The following is a 27,712-nucleotide window of genomic DNA, read 5'->3' on the forward strand; positions in this document are numbered from 1 at the left end:
ACTAAGCTCCCCATTGCCCTGAAAAGGGCATTTGGATGGGCATTGCCCTTAAAAGGGCAGTTAGCTCTTTTGCGGGCCAAACCCTAATCTAAAAATAAAAACCCCCCCAATACACCCTTAAAAAAACCTAACACTAACCCCCTGAAGATCGACTTACTGTTCTGAAGACCCGACATTCATCCTCATGGAAGCGGCAGAAGTCTTCATCCAGCCGGGCCGAAGTCCTCAACGAAGCCGGGAGAAGTCTTTATCCATGCCAGGCGAAGTGGTCCTCCAGACGGGCAGAAGTCTTCATCCAGACGGCATCTTCTATCTTCATCCATCCAACGCGGAGCGGGTCCATCTTCAAGACATCTGGCGCGGAGCATCCTCTTCAAACGACGGCTTCTCACTGAATGACGGTTCCTTTAAGTGACATCATCCAAGATGGCGTCCCTTAGATTACGATTGGCTGTTAGAATTCTATCAGACAATCGGAATTAAGGTATAAAAAATCCTATTGGCTGATGCAATCAGCCAATAGGATTGAAGTTCACATTCTATTGGCTGTTCCAATCAGCCAATAGAATGCAAGCTCAATCCTATTGGCCTAAAGGTGTGTTTTTTTTCAATTTTTTTCATCATATTTTATAAAAATAATTATAGTAAATTATGATATGATGAAAATAATGGTATCTTTAGAAAGTCCATTTAATGGCGAGAAAAACAGTATATAATATGTATGGGTACAGAAAATGAGTAAGAGGAAAATTACATCTAAACACTAACACTGCAGAAATATAAAAATAGCCCTGGTGCCAAACGGTCAGAAAATGGAAAAGTGCTGTGGTCCTTAAGGGGTTAAAGCAGATAAAAATTTACAGTACAATGTCACTTTAATATGAGACTGGCACTTTTCTGGTTGCTACAAAAGAGGAGCATTTTAGGGAATTATTTAAAATCATTTTAATTTTGGTCATTTAAAATTTGACTCCTGCTTGCAGACCCTTGGTATCCTGGTTTCAATCGACTGACTAAGCCCTGCCTAAGTCTCGTGCAGCGGCCACGCCGATAGAACAGTTGGACATGCTCACATACTGCTCTTTACCCCATCCCTCCTGCACACGAGAACCCGTAACCCTGTCCCACCTACAAATTACCCATGGGCCATTGCCCACACGCTTTTAACCTCACACATCCTTAATATAATTCAGCAGATATTTGGAGGTATGAACAATGCAGTAGAGCAGCAGGTAAGGTCAGTATGATGCCTGGTTGTAGAGTAAGTGGTAGTAGCAGCAGACAAAAGTTAGGTTCTTATCATGGGTCAAGTCCTACAAAAAAAAGTGTGGAAACTCACCAAGACACACTACTTTACACATCACTGATTAGGCCTTATCTTGAGCCTTTATTTCAGAAGAAGGTTACTAAATGGTACACAGTGTAAAAAAAAAATACAAATAAAAACTTAATAAATGAAGATAATAAGAGATTATGATGATGTTGACGGGAAATTAGTTCAGGAGTAATTCACTGAAGCACTTATTTACAGAAAAGTTAGTTGATTTAGGAAATAAACTTCCATTATAGGTGATAAAGACAAACACAGTGAGGGGACTTAAAGAATGTGAGGGCTAACCTGCAGACTAATTAAGTTTACACTTTATAGGAAATATAGTCAGATTTGTTGGACATATGCTTTTGTCTGCCATCAAAATCTGTGTTTCTTTGTTCATCATCATCAATGCTTAAATCATCTCACATACCTGGTACTTGCCACAAGGACTTGTGTCCAACATCAGGTCACACTTTTGAAGACACACCTCTATTTTAAAAAAAGAAAGAAAGAAATCCCTTGGCAAACATGTACTTTTTAGCACAATTGATTACTCATAAACGTCATATATAAATGTCTTATGTTGTTTTTAGTGATTTGTTCCATAGTAACAGTTCATTTAACAAACAATACAATTATTGAATACACCAATGTGATTCCCCTTCAAGAACAAATGTAATTATTATAAAATTAATTTAGGAGAGAAGTGGGCAATTGCCATGACACATTTATTGAAAACTAAAGAGTTACAGGAACACAGCCAGTTTTGAACTTTATGGGTTAAACTGCTGAAGGTCTCCATGGATATTGTGTAGGAGAAACAAAAGCGTTGCTGATGAAATAATGGAGCTGTTCTGCTGCTGATCCCCCCCTGTGGAGATAAACAAACAAGCTAGTCTTCACTTCAGTGATCTTCTTAAATGATCAGTTAAAGCATGCCAGTAACTGAGCTCATTTTTATAATTAGACTTGGGTATTCCATTTTTGAAGAAATATGCAAGGGATGTTCTTGTTTACGTTTATGTTCAAAAAGCTTCATGTCCCAATAAAGTTTTGTTCCATATGATCAATAAAGGAACACGAAACCCAATTTTGTTCTGTCATGATACTTCTATTATCAAATATTGTTCATTCTCTTGGTATCCTTTGTTTAAGGAGCAGCAACACACTACTAGGAGCTAGCTGACCACCTGACCAAGCCAATGACAAGAGTAATATATGTGTAACCACCAATCAGCATCTTGCTCCTAGAAGTGCATTGCTGCTCTTCTGCCTACCTAGATATGCTTTTCAATAAAGGGTACCAAGGAAACAAAGCAAATTAGACAATGCAGGTATATTGGAAAGGTGTTTAAATCTGCATGAACCATCTAAATCATAAAAAGTTTAATTTTGACTTTACTGCCCCTTTACCTGTATTCGACAACCTTATACTGAGAGGCAATAGTTCCACCAGTTTACTGGTGCTGTTGTTTCATAGGCATAGACTTATGATCAGTCCTATGTTATAAAGGTTGGTTAAATGACCCTTTCAACCATAAATTGAGATTGTCATTTTTTTAAGTAATTGTAGGGACACTAATTCAGAGGGGTACTAATTAATTAATTATCATTGGTTAACAAAGCTTAAATGGACAGTGTACTGTAAAATTGTTTTCATCTTAATGTGTTTCCAAGGACTTGTTATACCAGCAGCTGAGTGTAAAATGTATGAGACATTTCTTTTAGATTTATTTTTGAATATGAAATAGCTGGCTTTGTTCTTTGACACCAAAACCCATTAAAATGGGACAAGCTTGCAGTAAAATGAAATCTCCTTATTTTATCAGTTCCTATACACACAAATACTTCCTTATCTTTGCCATGTCTGTATACAAAAAGCCAATACTTTTGAAAATTTGAAAATTAACATTTTATTACTTATATCCTCTACCCCCACTGGGATTGTAATTTCTTCTGCTGGCTATGTTTACATAGCTTTTCTATAGCCAATACTTAAAGGGACAGTTTACTCAAAAAATGTCTCCCCTTTAATTTGTTCCAAATGATCCACTTTACCTGCTGGAGTGTATTAAATTGTTTACAAGTATTTCCATTAACCTTATTGGCAGTAAAAATATTTTATTTAGCCTTTAGTATCCCCACCCATCCTGAAAATTTTTGGCCTCCTGGCCAAGCTGTGATAACACAGCCAGTAGAAGAAATTACACTCCCAGTGGGCTATAGAAGAGATAAGGTAATAAAATGTTAATTTTCCATTGTTCTCTCCAAGTATTGGTAATTGGTTTAAGGACATATATAAGATAAAAATGCATGTATATGTACACAATGTGATAAAGTAATGAGATCTGATTATACCTACAAGCTCAAACCATTTGTTTAGGTTGTGGCTTCAAAACACTAACTGCTAGATTTAGAGTTGGGCGGTAGCCGTCAAAACCAGCGTTAGAAGCTCCTAACGCTGGTTTTTACAACCCTCTGGTATTTGGAGTCAGTCAGGAAAGGGTCTAACGCTCACTTTGCAGCCGCGACTTTTCAATACCGCAGATCCCCCTACGCCATTTGCGTATCCTATCTTTTCAATGGGATCTTTCTAACGCCGGTATTTAGAGTCGTGGCTGAAGTGAGCGTTAGAAATCTAACGACAAAACTCCAGCCGCAAAAAAAAGTCAGTAGTTAAGAGCTTTCTGGGCTAACGCCGGTTTATAAAGCTCTTAACTACTGTGCTCTAAAGTACACTAACACCCATAAACTACCTATGTACCCCTAAACCGAGGTCCCCCCACATCGCCGCCACTCTAATTAAATTTTTTAACCCCTAATCTGCCGTCCGCACGCCGCCGCAAGCTACGTTATACTTATGTACCCCTAATCTGCTGCCCCTAACACCGCCGACCCCTATATTATATTTATTAACCCCTAATCTGCCCCCCTCAACGTCGCCTCCACCTGCCTACACTTATTAACCCCTAATCTGCCGACCGGACCGCGCCGCTATTATAATAAAGTTATTAACCCCTAATCCGCCTCACTCCCGCCTCAATAACCCTATAATAAATAGTATTAACCCCTAATCTGCCCTCCCTAACATCGCTGACACCTAACTTCAAGCATTAACCCCTAATCTGCCGACCGGAGCTCACCGCTACTCTATTAAATTTTTTAACCCCTAAAGCTAATTCTAACCCTAACCCTAACACCCCCCTAAGTTAAATATAATTTAAATCTAACGAAATAAATTAACTATTATTAAATAAATTATTCCTATTTAAAGCTAAATACTTACCTGTAAAATAAACCCTAATATAGCTACAATATAAATTATAATTATATTGTAGCTATTTTAGGATTTATATTTATTTTACAGGTAACTTTGTAATTATTTTAACCAGGTACAATAGCTATTAAATAGTTAATAACTATTTAATAGTTACCTAGTTAAAATAATTACAAAATTACCTGTAAAATAAATCCTAACCTAAGTTACAATTAAACCTAACACTACACTATCAATAAATAAATTAAATAAACTACCTACAATTACCTACAATTAAACCTAACACTACACTATCAATAAATTAATTAAATACAATACCTACAAATAACTACAATGAAATAAACTAACTAAGGTACAACAAATAAAAAAGAACTAAGTTACAAAAAATAAAAAAATATTTACAAACATTAGAAAAATATTACAACAATTTTAAACTAATTACACCTACTCTAAGCCCCCTAATAAAATAACAAAGCCCCCCAAAATAAAAAAATGCCCTACCCTATTCTAAATTAAAAAAGTTCAAAGCTCTTTTACCTTACCATCCCTGAAAAGGGCCCTTTGCGGGGCATGCCCCAAAGAATTCAGCTCTTTTGCCTGTAAAAAAAAACACATACAATACCCCCCCCAACATTACAACCCACCACCCACATACCCCTAAACTAACCCAAACCCCCCTTAAATAAACCTAACACTAAGCCCCTGAAGATCTCCCTACCTTGTCTTCACCTCACCGGGTTCAGCGATCGGTCCAGAAGAGGGTCCGAAGTCTTGATCCAAGCGGCGGCTGAAGAACTCCATCATCGGGCTGAAGTCGGAAGTCCATCATCGGGATGAAGTCTTCTATCAAGCGGCATCTTCAATCTTCTTTCTTCCGGAGCGGAGCGGAGCCATCTTCTTCCCAGCCGACGCGGATCCAACCTCTTCAACCGACGCCTACTCGCCGAATGATGGTTCCTTTAAATGACGTCATCCAAGATGGCGTCCCTCGAATTCCGATTGGCTGATAGGATTCTATCAGCCAATCGGAATTAAGGTAGGAATATTCTGATTGGCTGATGGAATCAGCCAATCAGATTCAAGTTCAATCCGATTGGCTGATCCAATCGGCCAATCAGATTGAGCTCGCATTCTATTGGCTGATCGGAACAGCCAATAGAATGCGAGCTCAATCTGATTGGCTGATTGGATCAACCAATCGGATTGAACTTGAATCTGATTGGCTGATTCCATCAGCCAATCAGAATATTCCTACCTTAATTCCGATTGGCTGATAGAATCCTATCAGCCAATCGGAATTCGAGGGACGCCATCTTGGATGACGTCATTTAAAGGAACCGTCATTCGGCGAGTAGGCGTCGGTTGAAGAGGTTGGATCCGCGTCGGCTGGGAAGAAGATGGCTCCGCTCCGCTCCGGAAGAAAGAAGATTGAAGATGCCGCTTGATAGAAGACTTCATCCCGATGATGGACTTCCGACTTCAGCCCGATGATGGAGTTCTTCAGCCGCCGCTTGGATCAAGACTTCGGACCCTCTTCTGGACCGATCGCTGAACCCGGTGAGGTGAAGACAAGGTAGGGACATCTTCAGGGGCTTAGTGTTAGGTTTATTTAAGGGGGGTTTGTATTAGATTAGGGGTATGTGGGTGGTGGGTTGTAATGTTGGGGGGGGGTATTGTATGTGGGTTTTTTTTACAGGCAAAAGAGCTGAATTCTTTGGGGCATGCCCCGCAAAGGGTCCTTTTCAGGGCTGGTAAGGTAAAAGAGCTTTGAACTTTTTTAATTTAGAATAGGGTAGGGCATTTTTTTATTTTGGGGGGCTTTGTTATTTTATTAGGGGGCTTAGAGTAGGTGTAATTAGTTTAAAATTGTTGTAATATTTTTCTAATGTTTGTAAATATTTTTTTATTTTTTGTAACTTAGTTCTTTTTTATTTTTTGTACTTTAGTTAGTTTATTTCATTGTATTTATTTGTAGGTATTGTATTTAATTAATTTATTGATAGTGTAGTGTTAGGTTTAATTGTAGGTAATTGTAGGTAGTTTATTTAATTTATTTATTGATAGTGTAGTGTTAGGTTTAATTGTAACTTAGGTTAGGATTTATTTTACAGGTAATTTTGTAATTATTTTAACTAGGTAACTATTAAATAGTTATTAACTATTTAATAGCTATTGTACCTGGTTAATATAATTACAAAGTTGTCTGTAAAATAAATATTAATCCTAAAATAACTACAATATAATTATAATTTATATTGTAGCTATATTAGGGTTTATTTTACAGGTAAGTATTTAGCTTTAAATAGGAATAATTTATTTAATAATAGTTAATTTATTTCGTTAGATTTAAATTATATTTAATTTAGGGGGGTGTTAGTGTTAGGGTTAGACTTAGCTTTAAGGGTTAATACATTTGTTATAGTAGCGGTGAGATCCGGTCGGCAGATTAGGGGTTAATTATTGTAGGTAGGTGGAGGCGACGTTGTGGGGGGCAGATTAGGGGTTAATAAATATAATATAGGGGTCGGCGGTGTTAGGGGCAGCAGATTAGGGGTACATAGGGATAATGTAGGTTGCGGCGGCGTACGGAGCGGCAGATTAGGGGTTAATAATAATATGCAGGGGTCAGCGATAGCGGGGACGGCAGATTAGGGGTTAATAAGTGTAAGGTTAGGGGTGTTTAGACTCGGGGTACATGTTAGGGTGTTAGGTGCAGACTTAGGAAGTGTTTCCCCATAGAAAACAATGGGACTGCGTTAGGAGCTGAACGCTGCTTTTTTGCAGGTGTTAGGTTTTTTTTCAGCTCAAACGGCCCCATTGTTTTCTATGGGGGAATCGTGCACGAGCACGTTTTTGAAGCTGGCCGCGTCCGTAAAGCAACGCTGGTATTTAGAGTTGCAGTGGCGGTAAATATGCTCTACGCTCCCTTTTTGGAGCCTAACGCAGCCATTCTGTGAACTCTAAATACCAGCGGTATTTAAAAGGTGCGGGGGAAAAAAAGCACGCGTAGCTAATGCACCCCTTTGGCCGCAGAACTCTAAATCTAGCCGAAAATCAGCTAATTAATTTACACAAATAAGCCTTAAAAAAGCAAATCTCATACATTTTATACTCTGCATCTGGTAAAAAAACTCTGATAGCACAGACAAAAGCAGCTATTTCAAATGCCAAAATACAGGTAAATGAGCTATATGTATAATGTAATACACTCCAGCAGGTAGAATGAATAAATGGGAACAAATTAAAAGGGAAACATTTTACACTTTCCCTTTAAATACAATGAAGGGAGGAAGACTTAGACTGAGCTATTCTTGGTAGTTTGCTGTTTTTTTGAGCACCTGGAATCATGTTTGTGTGTGCTTGTGAGTATACAATGTCTGCATATTTAACTATAATAAACCAAACCTGGGAATACCAATTAGGGGGTCCATCCGATAAAAATCGTCGCCCGCAAAAGCCGGCAACGCCAATATTTGCGCGGGTTTGGTATCACATATACGGCGTAACCTAGAAGTTACGCGCGTATATTTCTGCTGTCGCCCGTAGTTTTTTGGGCCATAGGCAGGTATACCAAACCCGCGCAGTTTGGTATCCAATATGCAGCGTAAGGACTTACGTGGCGAAAATGGAGAAAACTTACTCCATTTTCACCTCGCCACAAAAAGCAGCCGTAAGAAGCCTTACGCTGACTATTGGAGCCCCGTAACTCCCTAAACTGGCTGCTAAAATAAACCTAACACCTAACGCATGCGCAATGTCTATCTCCCTGTCAACCGCGATCTTCTAAAATAAACCTAACACCTAACGCATGCGCAATGTCTATCTACCTGTCAACCGCGATCCCCCCCCCCCGAAATCCCTAATAAAGTTATTAACCCCTAAACCGCCGCTCCCGGACCCCGCCGCCATCTACATAAACTAACCCCCTACTGTGAGCCCCTAAAACCGCCGCCATCTACCTTATCTATCCCCTAATTAGAACCCCTTACACCGCTGTCATCTACCTTATCTATCCCCTAATCTGACCCCTTACACCGTCGCCACCTATATAAAAATTATTAACCCCTAATCTAATCCCCCTATACCGCCGCCAGCTATATTAATATTATTAACCCCTAATGTAAGCCCCTTACACCGCCGCCATCTCTATTAAAATGATTAACCCCTTATTTAATCTACCTACCCCGCCGCCAGCTATGTTATCTATATTAACCCTAAGTATATTATAGTTAATATAGGTATTACATTATATATATTAACTATATTAACCCTAATTATATTAGGGTTAATATAGTTAATATAGTTACTATAGTATTTATATTAACTATATTAACTCTATCTAACCCTAACACCCCTAACTAAATTTATATTAAATTAATCTAATTCATTTATAAACTAAAATATTCCTATTTAAATCTAAATACTTACCTATAAAATAAACCCTAAGATAGCTACAATATAATTAATAATTACATTGTAGCTATGTTAGGGTTAATATTTATTTTACAGGTAAATTGTTAATTATTTTAACTAGGTATAATAGCTATTAAATAGTTATTAACTATTTAATATCTACCTAGTTAAAATAATTACCCAATTACCTGTAAAATAAATCCTAACCTAAGTTACAAATACACCTACACTATCAATAAATTAAATAAACTACAAACATCTATCTAAAAATACAATTAAATTAACTAAACTAAATTACAAAAAAAACAAACACTAAATTACAAAAAATAAAAAAAGATTACAAGATTTTTAAGCCAATTACACCTATTCTAAGCCCCCTAATAAAATAATAAACCCCCAAAATAAAAAAAATTCCCTGCCCTATTCTAAATTAAACAAATTTCAAAGCTCTTTACCTTACCAGCCCTTAAAAGGGCCTTTTGTGGGGCATGCCCCAAAGAATTCAGCTCTTTTGCATACAAATACAATCCCCCCCCCCATTACAACCCACCACCCACATACCCCTATTCTAAAACCACCCAAACCCCCCTTAAAAAAGCCTAACACTACCCCCCTGAAGATCTCCCTACCTTGTCTTCACCACACCGGGCCGAACTCCTGATCCGATCCGGGCGATGTCTTCCTCCAAGCGGCAAAGAAGAATTCTTCCTCCGGCGATGTCTTCCTCCAAGCGGCAAAGAAGAATTCTTCCTCCGGCGACGTCTTCCTCCAAGCGGCAGCAAAGTCTTCATTCTTCCGGCGGCATCTTCAATCTTCTTTCTTTGCTCCGCCGCCGCGGAGCATCCATCCCGGACGACTACTGAACTTGGAATGAGGTACCTTTAAATGACGTCATCCAAGATGGCGTCCGCCGAATTCCGATTGGCTGATAGGATTCTATCAGCCAATCGGAATTAAGTTAGAAAAATCTGATTGGCTGATTGAATCAGCCAATCAGATTCAAGTTCAATCCGATTGGCTGATCCAATCAGCCAATCAGATTGAGCTCGCATTCTATTGGCTGTTCCAAACATCTGCTGTCTGCTGCACAGCTTGATCTTTGCTGCAAGGAGGCCAAACTCTTGAAACAACCTTGTAATATAAATTGAGATTCTAGCCGGAAACCAGCCGATGCACCTTCAGCGTGTAATTTCCAGCATAGTCTCAGTTATTCTGAGAACCATGGGCTATAACAGCAACTATTCACCTGGATACTGTAGCTAAACCTCTTAAAATGATGGGTGACTCCTCTGTTATGCAGCCCCAACAGATTTATAATGCAGACACCGCTCTGAATACATGGTTATATGGAAAGGAAACTCCTGTACAACAAAGCACTAAGAAGGCAGAATCTCTATGACTTGCTTATAATACACTATATATTCCTACAATAACTGCAACATGTAAAGTTTCCTCTACTTTGGCCAATAGACACCTCTATCTGGGCTCTGAAAGGGCTCGGGCAATCACACGAGGGATTTACTGTAGGACACCTTGATTCTTTCCAGTGGTGCAATTGTGAGTTATCATGTCCTCCTCCTGACAAAGTTGCATATGGATTTGCCTTCTGTAATCCCTCTCAGACTTTAAGATCTTTTAAGTGCATCAGCTGGAGTGGGATAAAAGAGTGTTTATATATATTATCCTTTTTTCTTTTCTTTTCTCAGGCTTAGTTAATCTTCGGCATATAGATGTCTTACACTAGCAGGACTTCTGTTAATTTTCAAGTTGATATCTCTTTTAGGTTGATTTACTCATCAGCCTATGTCACTGTTATGTTTGTACTTATAATTGTATATTTGACCATTTATATTTTCTCAACACTTTTTTATGTAAAAGATTAACATGATACTGGGTTACTCTCTATGGACCTAGTCCTACTTAAATAAGTTGCATTTATTTCAAAGTGGTTTGGGTGTACATGTGGTGTTTTTTCTCCACCCACCTTTTCCGCTCTTCTTATGCCTTGCAATATTATTTAATTCCGTATGTTATCCTAGGATAACCTTCTAGTAGAATGTGTCTTCTCAGTCATACTAGGCCATATAATAGTTTTTGTGTCCCATATTCTGAGCAATACATATATCTTAGTCGATAGTCAATAAGTTGTTCAGATGCATATAATTTGAGAGAAGTGACATTGCTTGATTTGAAGGCATATTCTATTCATAACATTAACATGTACTCTTAACAATCGTTCTTTGTTTCCTCAATTTCACTTTAACCCACAATGTTAAATATTTTACATTATGTTTTCCCATTGAATATAATACATAGTTCCTAAAACTTGTCATTCTATCGGGTAGATTACGAGTTTTGCGCTAAACAGGGTGCGGAACTAAAGCCAAAAAAGTTGCCCTTTTTTCACTCTCCATAGCACTGACGCTTTACTCCATAGATATCAATGGGGAGAAGGTGTTAGAAAAAACAAACACCTGAAGTGTGGAATGAAAAATCTCTGTAACGCAACCCCATTGATGTCTATGGGGAAAAAAAACCTTACGTTTAAACCTAACACTCTAGCATAAACCCCAAGTCTAAACACCCCTAATCTGCCGCCTCCAACATTGCAGACACCTAAATAAAGTTACTAAACCCTAATCCACCGCTCCCGACATGGCCAACACTAATAAAAGTTATTAACTCCTACTCCGCTGCTCCCCGACATCGCTGCCACTATAATAAAGTTATTAACCTCTATTCCGCCGCTCCCTGACATCACCGACACTATAATAAAGCCATTAATAAAGCAGGAACCCAGGAACGAGCTGCCACAGAGTAACCCTTCCAATGTATCAGATACTGCAGTTGTCTGCGCCTGTATCTGGAGTCCAGGATCTAAGCTACCTCATATTTAGGACCACCACGGACCAGGAGCGGAAGAGGAGGAGGAGCTTGGAGCTGGGTATATCTATTCTTGATGTAAGGCTTGAGTAATGAAATGTGGAAGACTGGGTGTATGCGCAGAGTTTTGGGCAAGGCCACTTTGTAGGCAACAGGAGACAGTCTTTTCAGGACCTTTTAAGGGCCGATAAACCTAGACCCCAATTTGTGACGGGGTTGACGTAAACGAATATGTTGAGTAGAGATCCAAATACGTTCACCCACTGGGATGGCACGTACAGAAGATCTATGACGATCAGCAAAGTTCTTATATCTGGAGACAGCTGAACGTAGCTGAGTGCAAATATGTTGCCAGTGAGTGGTGAGTTCAGTGACGTGTCGGTCTGCAGCAAAAAACCCAGTGGACTTAGCAGAAAGAGGGAAGACACAAGGTTGATACCCTGCTGTGGCTTGAAATGGAGAACGTCGAAGAGAAGAGTGCCAATGAGTGTTTCTTGCCAGCTCTGCTAGCGGTAACAATTCAGACCAGTTGGTATGGCGAGCGTTGACAAAGGCTCTGAGGTAGGCTTCAAGATCCTGGTTTACTCTCTCAGTTAGTCCAATGGTCTGACGATGGTAGCCAGAAGACAAAGAAACAGTAGTTCCGATCAACTTACAGAAGGCTCTCCAAAAGATAGAGATGAACTGTGGACCTCTGCCGGAAACGATATTCACAGGAATGCCATGAAGTCGTACCACATACAAGAGAAAAAGAGACGATAATTCTTGGGCAGAAGGCAGTTTGGTTAGGGGTACGAAATGAGCCAGTATGGAAAAGCAATCCACCACAACCGTATGCTGGTCAGATGGAGGAAGGTCCACAATGAAATCCATTCTTATGTATGTCCATGGTTGTTTGGGAATAGACAATGGTTGGAGCAAGTTGTGCAGGCTTTCACATAATCCTGAGCTTCTGACTTCATAGTAGGCCACCATACATGTTGGGAAAGACGCTTGAAAGTCCTAGTAAACCAGAAAGTCCTGAGAGTTTGCTATCATGAGCCCAGGATAGCACAGGGGTGTGTAGATTCAAAGGTAAAAAGAGGATATCGGAGGCCAGGGGGGCTCCAGGACTGGGACTAGACTGGGCACGTTGCAATCTTTGCAGAAGGGTGGTATTTAGTTGAGCAACCACACAGGAAGGGGTATGATGTGTTCAATAGGAGCTTCAGGGGAGTCACTTGAGTGAGGGAACTGACGGGAAAGGGTGTCCGCCTTCTTGTTCTTGGTCCCAGGAAGATAAGAGACCACAAAGTTAAAACAGGAAAAGAACAAGGCCCACCTGGCCTGTCGAGGATTGAGCTGATGAGCAGTCTCTAGGTAAGTCAGATTCTTGTGGTCTGTGAGAATCTGCCCCCCAACCAATGACATTTTTTTCACCTTTAATTCCAATTGGCTGATAGAATTCTATCAGCCAATCAGAATTCAAGGGACGCCATCTTGGATGACGTCACTTAAAGGAACCTTCATTCAAGAAGAGCCGTGGAAAGAAGAGGATGCTCTGCGCCGGATGTCTTGAAGATGGAGCCGCTCCGCACCGGATGGATGAAGATAGAAGATGCCGTATGGATAAAGACTTCTGCCCGTCTGGAGGACCACTTCTTCTGCTTGGATGAAGACTTCTCCCGGCTTCTTTGAGGACTTCATGCCGCTTGGATGAAGACTTCTCCCGGCTTTGTTGATGATGGATGTCCGGTCTTCAAAAACTGTAAGTGGATCTTCGGGGGTTAGTGTTAGGTTTTTTAAGGGTTTATTGGGTGGGTTTTATTTTTAGCTTAGGGTTTGGGCAGAAAAAGAGCTAAATGCCCTTTTAAGGGCAATGCCCATACAAATGCCCCTTTCAGGGCAATGGGGAGCTTAGGTTTTTTTAGTTAGGGTTTTATTTGGGGGGTTTGATTGTATGGGTGGTGGGTTTTACTGTTGGGGGGTTGTTTGTATTTTTTTACAGCTAAAAGAGCTGATTTCTTTTGGGCAATGCCCTGCAAAGGCCCTTTTAAGGGTCATTGGCAGTTTAGTTTAGGCTAGAGTTTTTTTTATTTTGGGGGGCTTTTTTATTTTGATGGCTGTTAGATTAGGTATAATTAGTTTAAATATCTGATAATTTCTTTTTTATTTTGTGTAATTTAGTGGGGTTTTTTGTAATTTAGTTAATTGTATTTAATTAATGTAATTTATTTAATTGTAGTGTAAGGTTAGGTGTTAGTGTAAGACAGGTTAGGTTTTATTTTACAGGTAAATTTGCATTTATTTTAAGTAGGTAGTTAGTAAATAGTTAATAACTATTTACTAACTATTCTACCTAGTTAAAATAAATACAAACTTGCCTGTGAAATAAAAATAAAACCTAAGATAGATACAATGTAACTATTAGTTATATTGTAGCTAGCTTAGGGTTTATTTTACAGGTAAGTATGTTATAAATAGAAAATATTTAGTTATTAATAGTAGGTTTTATTTAGATTTATTTTAAATACATTAAAGTTAGTGGGTGTTAGGGTTAGGGTTGGAGTTAGGGTTAGGGGTTAATAACTTTAGTATAGTGGCGGCGACGTTGGGGGCGGAAGATTAGGGGTTAATAAATGTAGATAGGTGACGGCGACATTGAGGGCGGCAGATTAAGGGTAAATAAGTATAGGTAGGTGGCGGCGATGTTAGGGGTGGCAGATTAGGGGTTAATAAGTGTAATGTAGGTGGCGGCGAGGTCAGGCGGCAGATTAGAGGTTAATAAGTATAATGTAGGTGTCGGCGGTGTCGGGCGGTAGATTAGGGGTTAATATGTTTATTATAGTGGTGGCGATGTCCAGAGCGGCAGGGGTTAATAATTTTATTTTAGTGTTTGCGATGTGGGAGGGCCTCGGTTTAGGGGATAATAGGTAGTTTATGGGTGTTAGTGTACTTTTTAGCACTTTAGTTATGACTTTAATGTTACGGCGTTGTAGCATAAAACCCATAACTACTGACTTTCAGTTTACGGTATGGATCTTGATGGTATAGGCTGTAACGCTCACTTTTTAGCCTCCCAGGCAAACTCGTAATCCCGGCCCTATGGAAGTCCCATTGAAAAAGAAAATTTATGCTTACTTGATACATTTTTTTTTTTGACACAATGAGTCCACGGATCATCTTAATTACTAATGGGATTTTCACCTCCTGGTCAGCAGGAGGCGGCAAGGAGCACCACAGCAAAGCTGTTAAATAGCTCCTCTCTTCCCTCCCACTCCAGTCATTCAACCGAAGTTAAAGAAAGAAAGGAAAAACCAAGGTGCAGAGGTGTCTGAAGTTTATAATAACCAACAACCTGTCTACAAGAATAGGGCGGGCCGTGGACTCATCGTGTCAAAAAAGAAATACATTTATCAGGTAAGCATAAATTTTCTTTTCTTTCTTAAGACACGATGAGTCCACGGATCATCTTAATTACTAATGGGATCCAATAGCCAAGCTAGAGTACACAGATGATACGGGAGGGACAAGACAGGGAACCTAAACGGAGGGCACCACTGCTTGAAGAACCTTTCTCCCAAAAGCGGCCTCAGCCGAGGCAAAAGTGTCAAATTTGTAAAACTCTGAAAAAGTGTGAAGAGAGGACCAAGTTGCAGCCTTGTAAATCTGTTCCACAGAAGCTTCATTTTTGAATGCCCATGAGGAAGCCACAGCCCTCGTGGAATGAGCCGTAACCCTCTCAGGAGGCTGCTGTCCAGCAGTCTCATATGCAAAACGTATGATACTCTTCAGCCAAAAAGAAAGAGAAGTAGCCGTAGCTTTCTGTCCCTTATGTTTTCCTGAGAAAATCACAAACAAAAAAGAAGACTGACGAAAGTCCTTAGTCGCCTGTAGGTAAAACTTTAAAGCACGGACCACGTCTAAATTGTGCAGAAGTCGTTCTTTCTGAGAAGAAGGATTAGGACACAAAGAAGAAACAACAATCTCCTGATTAATGTTCCGATCAGAAACAACCTTAGGAAGAAATCCTAATTTAGTAAAGTAAAACTACCTTATCTGAATGGAAAATAAGGTAAGGAGATTCATACTCCAATGCCGAGAGCTCTGACACACTACGAGCTGAAGAAATAGCAACAAGAAATAAAACTTTCCAAGATAACAACTTAATATCTAAGGAATGCATAGTCTCAAACAGAGCCCCTTGAAGAACTTTGAGAACTAAATTAAGACTCCATGGAGGAGTAACTGGTTTAAACACAGGCCTAATCCTGACCAAGGCCTGACAAAATGATTGTACATCTGGGACATCTGCCAGACGTTTGTGTAACAAAATAGATAAGGCCGAGATTTGACCCTTTAGGGAACTCGTCAATAAACCTTTCTCCAAACCCTCTTGGAGAAAAGACAAAATTCTAGGAATCCGAACTCTACTCCATGAGTAGCCCTTGGATTCACACCAGTAGAGATATTTGCGCCTAATGTTATGGTAAATCCTTCTAGTTACAGGCTTATGAGCCTGAATCATGGTCTCTATGACCGAGTCAGAAAACCCCCGCTTAGATAAAATTAAGTGTTCAATCTCCAAGCAGTCAGTTTCAGAGAAACTAGATTTGGGTGAAGGAAGGGCCCCTGAATCAGAAGGTCCTTCCTCAACGAGAGTCTTCAAGGTGGCAGAGATTCCATCTCCATCAAATCCGCATACCAAATCCTGCGAGGCCAGGCCGGTGCTATGAGAATCACTGATGCCCTCTCCTGTTTGATTCGAGCAATTACCCGAGGAAGAAGAGCAAACGGAGGAAAGAGGTATGCTAGACTGAAGGTCCAAGGGACTGCCAGAGCATCTATCAGTTCCACCTGGGGGTCCCTGGACCTCAACCGGTATCTTGGGAGCTTGGCATTCTGTTGGGATGCCATGAGATCCAATTCCGGCTGACCCCACTTGAGAATCAGGTTGGAGAACACCTCCGGATAGAGTTCCCACTCCCCCGGATGAAAGGTCTGTCTGCTCAGGAAATCCGCCTCCCAGTTGTCCACCCCTGGGAGGTGGATCGCCGATAGGCAACAAGAGTGGGCTTCCGCCCACTGGATTATTTTGGTTACTTCTGTCATCGCTAAGGAACTCCTCGTTCCTCCCTGATGATTGATGTAAGCCACTGAAGTTATGTTGTCCGACTGGAACCTGATAAACCAGAGTGAGGCTAATAGGGGCCAGGCCAGAAGGGCATTGAAGATTGCTCTCAGTTCTAGAATGTTTATAGGAAGAACAGCCTCTGACTGAGTCCAAACTCTCTGAGCCTTTAGGGAGCCCCAGACTGCTCCCCACCTCAGAAGGCTGCGTCTGTTGTCACAATCACCCAAGATGGTCTGCGAAAGCAGGTTCCCTGGGAGAGATGATCCAGAGACAACCACCATTGAAGAGAGTCCCTTGTCTCCTGCTCCAGAGTTATTCGTGGAGACAAGTCTGCATAATCTCCGTTCCATTGCCTGAGCATGCTTAACTGCAGAGGTCTGAGATGGAAGCGAGCAAACAGAATGATATCCATTGCCGCCACCATCAGTCCGATTAACTCCATGCACTGAGCCACTGACGGCCAAGGAGTGGACTGAAGGACTAGACAAGTATCGATAATCTTTGATTTCCTGACTTCTGTCAGAAAAATCTTCATAGACAGAGTCTATTATGGTTCCCAAGAAGGTGACTCTTGTGTCTGGAACTAGGGAACTCTTTTCCTAATTGCGCCTGGACTAGAATGTCATCCAGATAAGGCGCCACCCCAATGCCCCGTGACCAAAGTACCGCCAACAGAGACCCCAGAACCGTTGTGAAAATTCTGGGAGCAGTGGCCAGGCTGAAAGGAAGAGCCACAAACTAGAAGTGTTTGTCCTGGAAGGCAAACCTAAGGAACATGTGATGATCCCTGTGAATAGGAACATGTAGGTACGCGTCCTTTAAATCCACTGTTGTCATAAATTGACCCTCCTGGATTAAGGGAAGAATGGAACGAATAGTTTCCATCTTGAAGGACAGAACCCTTAGAAATTTGTTTAGACTCTTGAGGTCTAAAATTGGTCTGAAGGTTCCCTCCTATTTGGGAACCACGAACAGATTGGAATAAAAACCCTGACCCTGTTCCAGTACTGGAACAGGAACAATCACTGCCAGGGTGGAGAGGTCTCTTACGCAATGTAAGAACGTCTCTCTCTTTGTCTGGTTTGCCTCTGGGAGGAAAACTTTTGAACTCTAGTTTGTATCCCTGGGACACAATCTCTATTGCCCAGGGATCCTGAACATCCTGAACCCAAACCTGAGCGAAGAAGGAAAGTCTGCCCCCTACAAGATCCGATCCCGGATCGGGGGCATGCCCTTCATGCTGTGTTGGATTCAATAGCAGGCTTCTTGGATTGCTTTCCCTTAGTCCAAGACAGGTTAGGTCTTCATGAAGGTTTGGATTGTTCCTGCTTAGAGGAGGAAGATGAAGAATTTCCTTTGAAATTTTCGAAAGGAACGAAAATTACTCTGTCGTCCTTTCTGTTTGTTTCTCTTATCTTGAGGGAGAAGATGACCCTTACCTCCCGTGATATCTGAGATAATTTCCGATAGACCAGGTCCAAACAAGGTCTTGCCCTTGTAAGGAATAGCCAGAAGCTTAGACTTAGAGGAAACATCCGCAGACCAAGGTTTTAACCATAAAGCTCTGCGGGCTAGAATAGAGAAACCCGAAATCTTAGCTCCCAGTTTAATAATTTGAAGGGAAGCATCCATAATAAAGGCATTCACTAGCTTCAGAGCCTTTATCCTGTCTTGGATCTCCTCCAAGGAAATCTCAGTCCTGAGATACTCAGACAGTGCATCAAACCAATATGCTGCCACACTAGTGACGGTAGAAATGCACGCAGATGGCTGCCATTGCAGACGCTGTTGAACATAAATCTTCTTAAGTAGACCCTCTAACTTCTTGTCCATAGGGTCTTTGAAAGCACAACTATCCTCTATGGGAATAGTAGTTCTCTTGGCTAAGGTGGAAATAGCCCCTTCCACCTTAGGAACTGTTTGCCAAGCCTCCTTGAAAGAGTCAGATATGGGAAACATCTTCTTTAAAATAGGAGAGGGAGAAAAGGGTATGCCTGGTCTCTCCCACTCCTTAGTAATGATCTCTGAATCTCGCTTTGGGACTGGAAATACGTCTGAGTAAGAAGGAACCTCAAAATATCTGTCCAATTTACTAGACGTCATAGGGACAACCACTACTGTGGAGTCACAGTCGTCCAAAGTAACCAAAACCTCCCTAAGCAACAGACGGAGGTGTTCTAGTTTAAACCTAAAAGTTACAACCTCCGAGTCCGTCAGAGGCAATAAACTTTCTGAATCTGAGATTTCACCCTCAGATGCTACAGCAGTACACTCCTCTTCCTGTCCTTGGGAGGGTACCTCCGAAATTGCAACAATTGCATCAGAACTTACTGAATGTCTGGTTTTCCTCTTACTTTTGCCCTGCAACATTGGGAAAGCAGACAATGCATCAGAAATTGTAGAAGACAAGAGGGAAGCTATGTCTTTTAAGGTAACTCCAGCGGGAGCTAGAGTAGAAGTGCAGGGCACTGCTTGTGCGGGCGGTAAAATTTGAGACGCTTGGGGAGAAAGCTGCGGCATACCTTGAACCTCGTCATTAGACTCTTGGACAGCATCCGCTTTTGAAAAGTTTTGCTCAGAAAAAAATCTTTTAAAGTCCTCTCAATACACGAGGGACAGAAAGGGATTGGTGGTTCCACATTTGCATCAAAACACAAGGAGCAAGTAACACTTTGCAAGTCTCCTTGGTCCATACTGAATCACAGTAATATCATTATGCGATAAAAACTTTAATTTTGACACAAAAAAGTTTGAATGCAAAAAACGTTACTGTCCTTTTAAATTTAAAAGTGTAACTTTTTTACTGCATGACTACACACTAATAAAAATGACACCCCTACACCTCAGCAGCTTTGCTGAGGTGCGTACCTGACTGCAAGACCTGAGACCTCTTTCTCCCTCCTGGCAAACAATCCGGACTCGACAGGGGAACGACTCAGCTGCCCTCCGAACCTAGAAACGCCTGATCAGTAAGAAACATGTGCTTCTAGGCAGAGTGAAATATCCATTCTGTACTGAGTCTTCAGATAGAGGTGCAGTGAAAAAGCGCGCAATACAGTAAGATCTGCCCATCGTGGGCGTGACTGACAGTAAAAACACTCTCCCGGTCGTTTTTTCCTATTAAAAATAACGCCATGATATTAGAACCACCAGAGCCATAAAAAGTGAGAATTATGTCCCACAATTTCCCATTTCTCTAAAGCCACCACTGCTCTACTGAAGAGACTGATATGGACTATGGCTACACCCCAGGACAAAGCAGTACAATCTTGCACTACTTTAAAAATAATAAACTCTTGATTGAAGAATTCTAACACCTCACTTTACCACTTCCTATCACTAACGTAGGCAAAGAGAATGACTGGAGTGGGAGGGAAGGGAGGAGCTATTTAACAGCTTTGCTGTGGTGCTCTGTGCCACCTCCTGCTGACCAGGAGGTGAATATCCCATTAGTAATTAAGATGATACGTGGACTCATCGTGTCTTAAAAAAGAAAAGGACTTTTTGAAAGCTGCGGTAGTTACGTTGCGTTACGGCCAAAAAAGTGCGCGGTGCAGCTAAACCTGCAAGACTCGTAATACCAGTGGTAGTGAAAAAGAGCCATAACGCTGCTTTTTCACTCATACCGCAAAACTCGTAATCTAGCCGAATGTCTTTTCTGCAAAAGAGGCAAACCAGCTTGAATCATGAAACGGTGATCCAGGAAGTTTCCAGCTGCCCCTGAATCAATAAAGGCTTGAGGGTGGACAGTATTCTGAAGGAAGGTAAGGATAACAGGTACCAGGATCCGAGAGGAGTGAGGGGATATAGTGGAGATCATGCTTAGAGGTACCCCTGTGTTATCCCCTAAGCATTGACATTTCCTTGCCGAATGTCACAGTCCTTTAGTTGGTGGGTGTTAGAACCACAATAAAAGCATACTCTCAATCTCCTTCTTATCTGTCTTTCAGACTCTGAAGGTTTGAAGGAGGAGAGATCAATGAGTTCCTCCACTGAGGTAACTGGAGCTGCCGAGGGGGTAGAGGATACTGCCAAAACCAGACGAATAGGAGGACGGGAGGGAAGGACCCTCCTTGTTCTGTCTCTTTTGGCTTGTCTCTCCTGAAAGCGAGCGTCCAGACTGAAACAAAGTGTTATAAAGTCGTCCAAAGAAGAAGGAATGTCATGATAAGTGAATTCATCTTTGATGTGTTCATCCAGACCCCTTCTAAAGGCTGCCTTGAGAACACTGCCATTCCAAGTGGTTTCAAGTGCCAAGGTGCGAAACTCGTTGGCGAATTGTGCCCTAGTTCTATTGCCCTGGCAGAGGTCCAGGAGAGAATATTCTGAAGCAGAGGTATGGCCAGAGGTCCCAAACACAGAAGATAATGCAGAAATGAAATCATCAGCATCATGCAGGAGTGGAGCGTTCTGTTCTAAAAGGGGAGAGACCCAGGCTAGAGCCTTGTCTTTCAGTAAGGAAATGATAAAGGTGACCCATGACTGGTGAGACTGAAAGGTGTGAGGATCATTGTGGATGTGCAACCTGCATTGGTTAAGAAAACCCCTGAAATCAGTAGTACCTTCATACTTGTCAGGCAAAGGTATCTGGGGTATACTTCCAGAAGCAGAGGAAGAAGTCACAGTACTTGGAGTAGGGACTGGTGGTGAAACAACAGGAGAGGTATTCCTCGCTGTAACTAGTAAGGAGAGATGAGCGGTAATAGCCTCTAGCTTGGAATCCATATTCTGCAACTGTGTGGTATGGGTTCCTAACATCTGTCCCTAAAGATAAACAGCTCGTGCCACCTCCTCTGGCTCCATGGCCCAAGTATAATGTAATGCTCGTGGGATACTCCTCTATCAGACCGAAGTCAGCCAGTAGTCTTGTTATTCCGGCGTCGAGCCGGAATGATAGGGAATATCGCAGAGCAGAGAAAGTTAGTAAGATGAGGAAAGCGGCACTCACCACAGGCAGGACAGTCCACAGCGGCAACGACAGAGCAGTTCAAGGACAAACCACTAGAATGGTCAGGCAGGCAGGGTTTGGCAACAGTAAAGCAGTCCAAGGGCACACCACTAGAATGGTCAGGCAGGTAGGATTTGGCAACAGTAAAGCAGTCCAAGGGCACACCACTAAAATGGTCAGGCAGGCAGGATTTGGCAACAGTAAAGCAGTCCAAGGGCACACCACTAGAATGGTCAGGCAGGCAGGATTTGGCAACAGTAAAGCACTCCAAGGGCACACCACTAGAATGGCCAGGGAGGCAGGATTTGGCAACAGTAAAGCAGTCCAACAATTTAGGGGTTAACAGGAGTAGTCAGGCAAGCAGAGTTCAGCAACAAAAAAGGCAATCAGAGAATAAACGATCTATCACACCCAGGAGCACACAAGGTAAAACCTAAACTTGGGCAGTGATAGATCGATAAGACGGCATTTAAATAGGCGCAGGATTCACACACAGGTGTCAGCACCGAAATGAGAGAGAGAGGAGCGTGCGGCGATGACGTCAGCGCCGCACACCTCTGGACCTGACACGGCCCCTGGCAACGAGCAGGGAAGGAGACAGTGCGCCCTAGCAATGGCTAGAGCGGTGCAGCGTGACATCTTGTCAGTCATATGTGCATTGTTATGTCCTCAAAAAAAAAATCTAAAAATTGTTCTAGGGCTTAGAGATAACATTTTTATTTCTATAAAATTATTATGTCTTTCCTACTCTCAGTTACCAAAAAAATACTAAAAAATAGAAGCAAGAGCAGCACGGCAGTAATACTTAAGCAAAATACTTTTATTTCACATGTAGAACACACATGCAAGAAAAGGACAAACTGTCTGACATGTTTCGCGCCCTCTAGTGGCGCTTCATCATAGACTAAGGATAGTACTCTGAAGCCTACCTTATATAACCGCACAGGTAATTACAAACAGAACACCTGCCACTTATACAAAAAAGTTAAAAACAAATACACTTCATATTATTATACAAGTTCTCAATATTAATCCTGAGGTTAAAAGACATGACAAAATAAATAATAGCAACATCACAATATCAGCAAATAGAAGCAATAATAAACATAAATTCATAACATTACTTAATTCCATATATTTATATAGATCACAATTCATAATTTCAGACATTCAAAATTAATATGTTTATATGCTTCATACATTATGATGAACAAACCATCTCATAATGAGAAAAATTCTAATTCATAATAAAAGAGTTTGGAAAGATTACAAAATCCGGAATTTGTTAACAAGAAATTTAGACCTGAATTTGTTAGCAAGAAATTTAAAGTGACAACACCAAAAAAACAAGTGCCACAGATAGATAAATGTAGTTCCACAAATAGAATGCATTAAATCCCCACAGTATTTCCAAACCATATATCCAAATGAGAAGGTATGTGCAATATACACAAATATAAATTCATCAATTTGTTATTATATTAATTTATGTTAATTTATAGTATAGCTTACTCAGCTGAATAAAGAGTGGAGATATATCCATGTCCCTGTCACATAGCTAAAATCATCCCCTTTATATATCACTTGAAAGTGGATTATCCAAAGTAAACAGTTATAGTGATACTCAGATCACAGATACTATAAATTATTACACATCCTATATTCTTGATGATAGATGTTAAGATAACTCTTGTTAAGATAACTAACTTTCTAGACAAAATAGCTAATATCCCACTCAAGGTTCAAACCCATTGGGTTTCTGGATTTAAGTTTGTATATCCAGAATAGCTCTTTCCTATCCAGTATCTTGTATCTATTACCACCTCTAGTGGGTATACTGGCTACATCAATAATTCTCACAGTAAAATCACCCTTATTGGTGAGATGAAAAAGGTTAAAATGTCTAGCCACTACAGAATCCTTGTTGTAATTCTTTACATCATTAACATGCTCCCTAATTCTCGTATTTACCTCCCTTGTCGTTTTTCCAACGTATTGTATGTTACAATGTTTACATTCCAACATGTAGACTGCAAATGTGGTTTTACAATTGGCATAAAACAAGATATCATAAGTTCTATTATCCACTGAGGATCTGAACATATTAGTGACTTCCATCATGTCACAAGTCAGACAGGTTCTCATACCACATCTGAAATTCCCTTTCCTGTTTAACCAGTTAACACCCCTACGTCTGAGAGTATTAGTTACACAACTAGGGGCCAATTTGGAGGCCATGGTAACAGGTTTCTTAGATACAAACCTGCAACCTTCAATATATTTCTGCAAGACATTATCATTTGCCAAAATGGGTAAATGCTTTTACAAAATCCTAACTATTTGAGGGAATTGTGCTGTGTATTCAGTAGTAAACACTATTTTACCCTCAAAGGTATTAACAGGTTTTTTAATTCCACTATTAGCAAACGTCATTGTGCCAACTTCTCTTCTAGTATCTTGTAGTCTACTCCTATCATAACCTCTAGCTGACAATCTCTCAATTAACTCATCAGATTGTTGTTGGTATAGAGCATCTATTTTGGTGTTACGTCGTAATCTGATAAACTGTCCCCTTGGAATGGCACGGATTAGGTGTGGAGGATGGCATGAACTAGCATGCAATATAGTTTTACCAGCAGTTGGCTTTCTGAATGTTCTGGACACTATTTGCTTATTCTCCACATCCCCCTCCAATGTCACATCCAAGAAGTCAGTGCTTGTACAGCTATAACCCCCAACAAAGGTTAGACACATATCATTATCATTCAAAAAACCAAGAAAATGGTCAAAAGATGCCTTGTTGAGAGGTTCATCAATGATAATAATCAAATCATCAATGAATCTTCTATAGAAGATTATGTTCTTAGTGTTTTCAGCATGGTCAAAATTGTATAGAAATTTCAGCTCCCAAAATCCAACATACAAATTTGCGAAACAGGGGGCGAATTTCGCCCCCATGGCTGTTCCACAACATTGTAGGTAATAGTTACCATTGAACATCAAAAAATTTTGAGTTAATACAAACTCTAATATAGAACAAATAAACATCTTTACCTCAGATTTATATGCTGTAAATTTATCAAGAAAAAAACCTTACTGCCCTAATACCTAATGTATGAGGTATACAGGTGTAGAGCGAAGCAATATCTACAACCGCCCAAGAGTATGTACTTTTCCACTCAACATTTTTTTAGACATTCTAAAAGATGAGCCGAATCTCTCAAATAGATATACAGGTTTTTAACCAACGGCTGGAGAACAGAGTCTAACCAGATAGTGGCTCAAGCAAGGACCCAATACCCGAGACTATGGGCCTACCTGGAGGCCGCTCAGGGTTCTTATGGACTTTGGGTAAGTAGTGGAACAATGGTGTCACCGGAAATTCTGGAACTAGATATGACACATCTTCCTCTCTGAAAACACCAAGATGAATACCATCATCCAAGAGCATAAGTAACTCTCTCTTAAAGCTAACTGTAGGATTACCATTAAGCAATCTGTAAGTAGATGTGTCACTCAATTGGCGTAAGGCCTCTCCAAAGTAATCTTCTTTATTAAGAATAACAATATTTCCTCCCTTGTCGGAGTTTCTAATTACTATTTCATGATTACTCTGGAGAGACTCCAAAGCCAATCTTTCACATAATTTTCTGGTTTCTTAGACACAGCTGGTTTCTTAGACACAGCTAACTCAAGTAATTCATTCTCAACACATTTCTGAAAGCTGTTTAATGCATTGCCCCTAAACTGTATTGGATAGAAATCTGAGCCTGTTTTTCTTGGACCTGGAGGTTGCAATCACTCAATTATGGTGTCACAACCCTCTTGTAAATCAATCAAGGTCCCCAATGTACAGGCATCCTTAAATGATACTTCATTTTGACTCACTTCATTACCAATTGTAGCCATATCTAAACCAGCATAATTTACATTACTATTAGGGGCAGGTTGCAATTCAAAAAATCTCTTCAGAGTGAGTTTTCTAACGAATCTATTGACATCAATTAGAGTGTTAAATGGAGAAAATTCTCTTGTTGGGGCAAAACCCAAACCTCTGCTCAATAGATTCGTTTGATCCTCAGTCAGAGTATATTTTGACAAATTTATCACATTGAGTCTAGAGAGTCCCAAATATTTCATATTTATTTCTTTTTTCTTCTTGTTCTTTGATCTTCTGACCCTCCTAAATGGACTCTTTCCTTCTTGTCTTTTTTCAGGGACGCCTCCTTTTTTGCTTCTTTTTTTGAATCTTTAGGGCGGAACGCCAAGTCTTCCCCGTCATTTTCATCTGTGCTGACCTGCAGAGAATGAGAAGATAGAGAGGATACAGAAGAGACAGAAGATGGGGAGGAAGATAGAGAAGAAGAAGTAGCTGATTTTTGATCAGAGGTATCAACATCCGTGGACGTGAACACAACTTTCTTCTTATTCTTATTTTTCAAGATAGGTTTAGTCCTTTATCTTTCTCATCTTCTTTCTTTTTTCCACCCTTTGTTCTGCCACGATTGGGATTATTTTTCCAAGCTTTCTTTTGAAATGTAGGCCACTGATAGACTCTATTAGTTTCATAGTCCATCCTGTCCCTATGAAACTTCTCTCCTTTTCTCTCTGCCAGTATGGAATCCAATTTGTCCACATGTTCTTTCATCACTTTCTTATGTTCCAAGAATTTTTCATGTGATTCAAATTCCTTTAATTCTTTCTCTATTTCTTCCATTTTCTCTTTGATGTCAATTCTTTTTAACTGTGTACACCGGATCAGAATTTTCAACAATTTCATTGAGCACTCTGATAGAGCATCATTCCATTCCAAAATTATATCTTGATTCTCAATCTCAAAAGTGGGGAATTTATTGATTCTCAACCCCCTTGGAACTCGATCATGTTCAACATACTGCTCAAATGCTTCAATGTCCCATGTAAGCCTTAAATCAGCAATTAGCAATTTTTCCAAAGCCTTAAACTGAGACTCCATGCCTGGACTGAATCCCTCAGAACGTTCAGAGGAAAAGACCCGTTTAAACAGATCCCTCCTGGCCTCAGCATCATACAGAGAATGGAATGATGCTCTATCAGAGTGCTCAATGAAATTGTTGAAAATTCTGATCCGGTGTAAACAGTTAAAAAGAATTGACATCAAACAGAAAATGGAAGAAATAGAGAAAGAATTAAAGGAATTTGAATCACATGAAAAATTCTTGGAACACAAGAAAGTGATGAAAGAACATGTGGACAAATTGGATTCCATACTGGCAGAGAGAAAAGAAGAGAAGTTTCATAGGGACAGGATGGACTATCAGTGGCCTACATTTCAAAAGAAAGCTTGGAAAAATAATCCCAATCGTGGCAGAACAAAGGGTGGAAAAAAGAAAGAAGATGAGAAAGATAAAGGACTAAAACCTATCTTGAAAAATAAGAATAAGAAGAAAGTTGTGTTCACGTCCACGGATGTTGATACCTCTGATCAAGAATCAGCTACTTCTTCTTCTCTATCTTCCTCCCCATCTTCTGTCTCTTCTGTATCCTCTCTATCTTCTCGTTCTCTGCAGGTCAGCACAGATGAAAATGACGGGAAGACTTGGCGGTCCGCCCTAAAGATTCAAAAAAAGAAGCAAAAAAGGAGGCGTCCCTGAAAAAAGACAAGAAGGAAAGAGTCCCTTTAGGAGGGTCAGAAGATCAAAGAACAAGAAGAAAAAAGAAATAAATATGAAATATTTGGGACTCTCTAGACTCAATGAGATAAATTTGTCAAAATATACTCTG

The sequence above is a fragment of the Bombina bombina genome, chromosome 8 (assembly GCF_027579735.1).
Source record: "Bombina bombina isolate aBomBom1 chromosome 8, aBomBom1.pri, whole genome shotgun sequence".
NCBI classification, from domain to species: domain Eukaryota; kingdom Metazoa; phylum Chordata; class Amphibia; order Anura; family Bombinatoridae; genus Bombina; species Bombina bombina.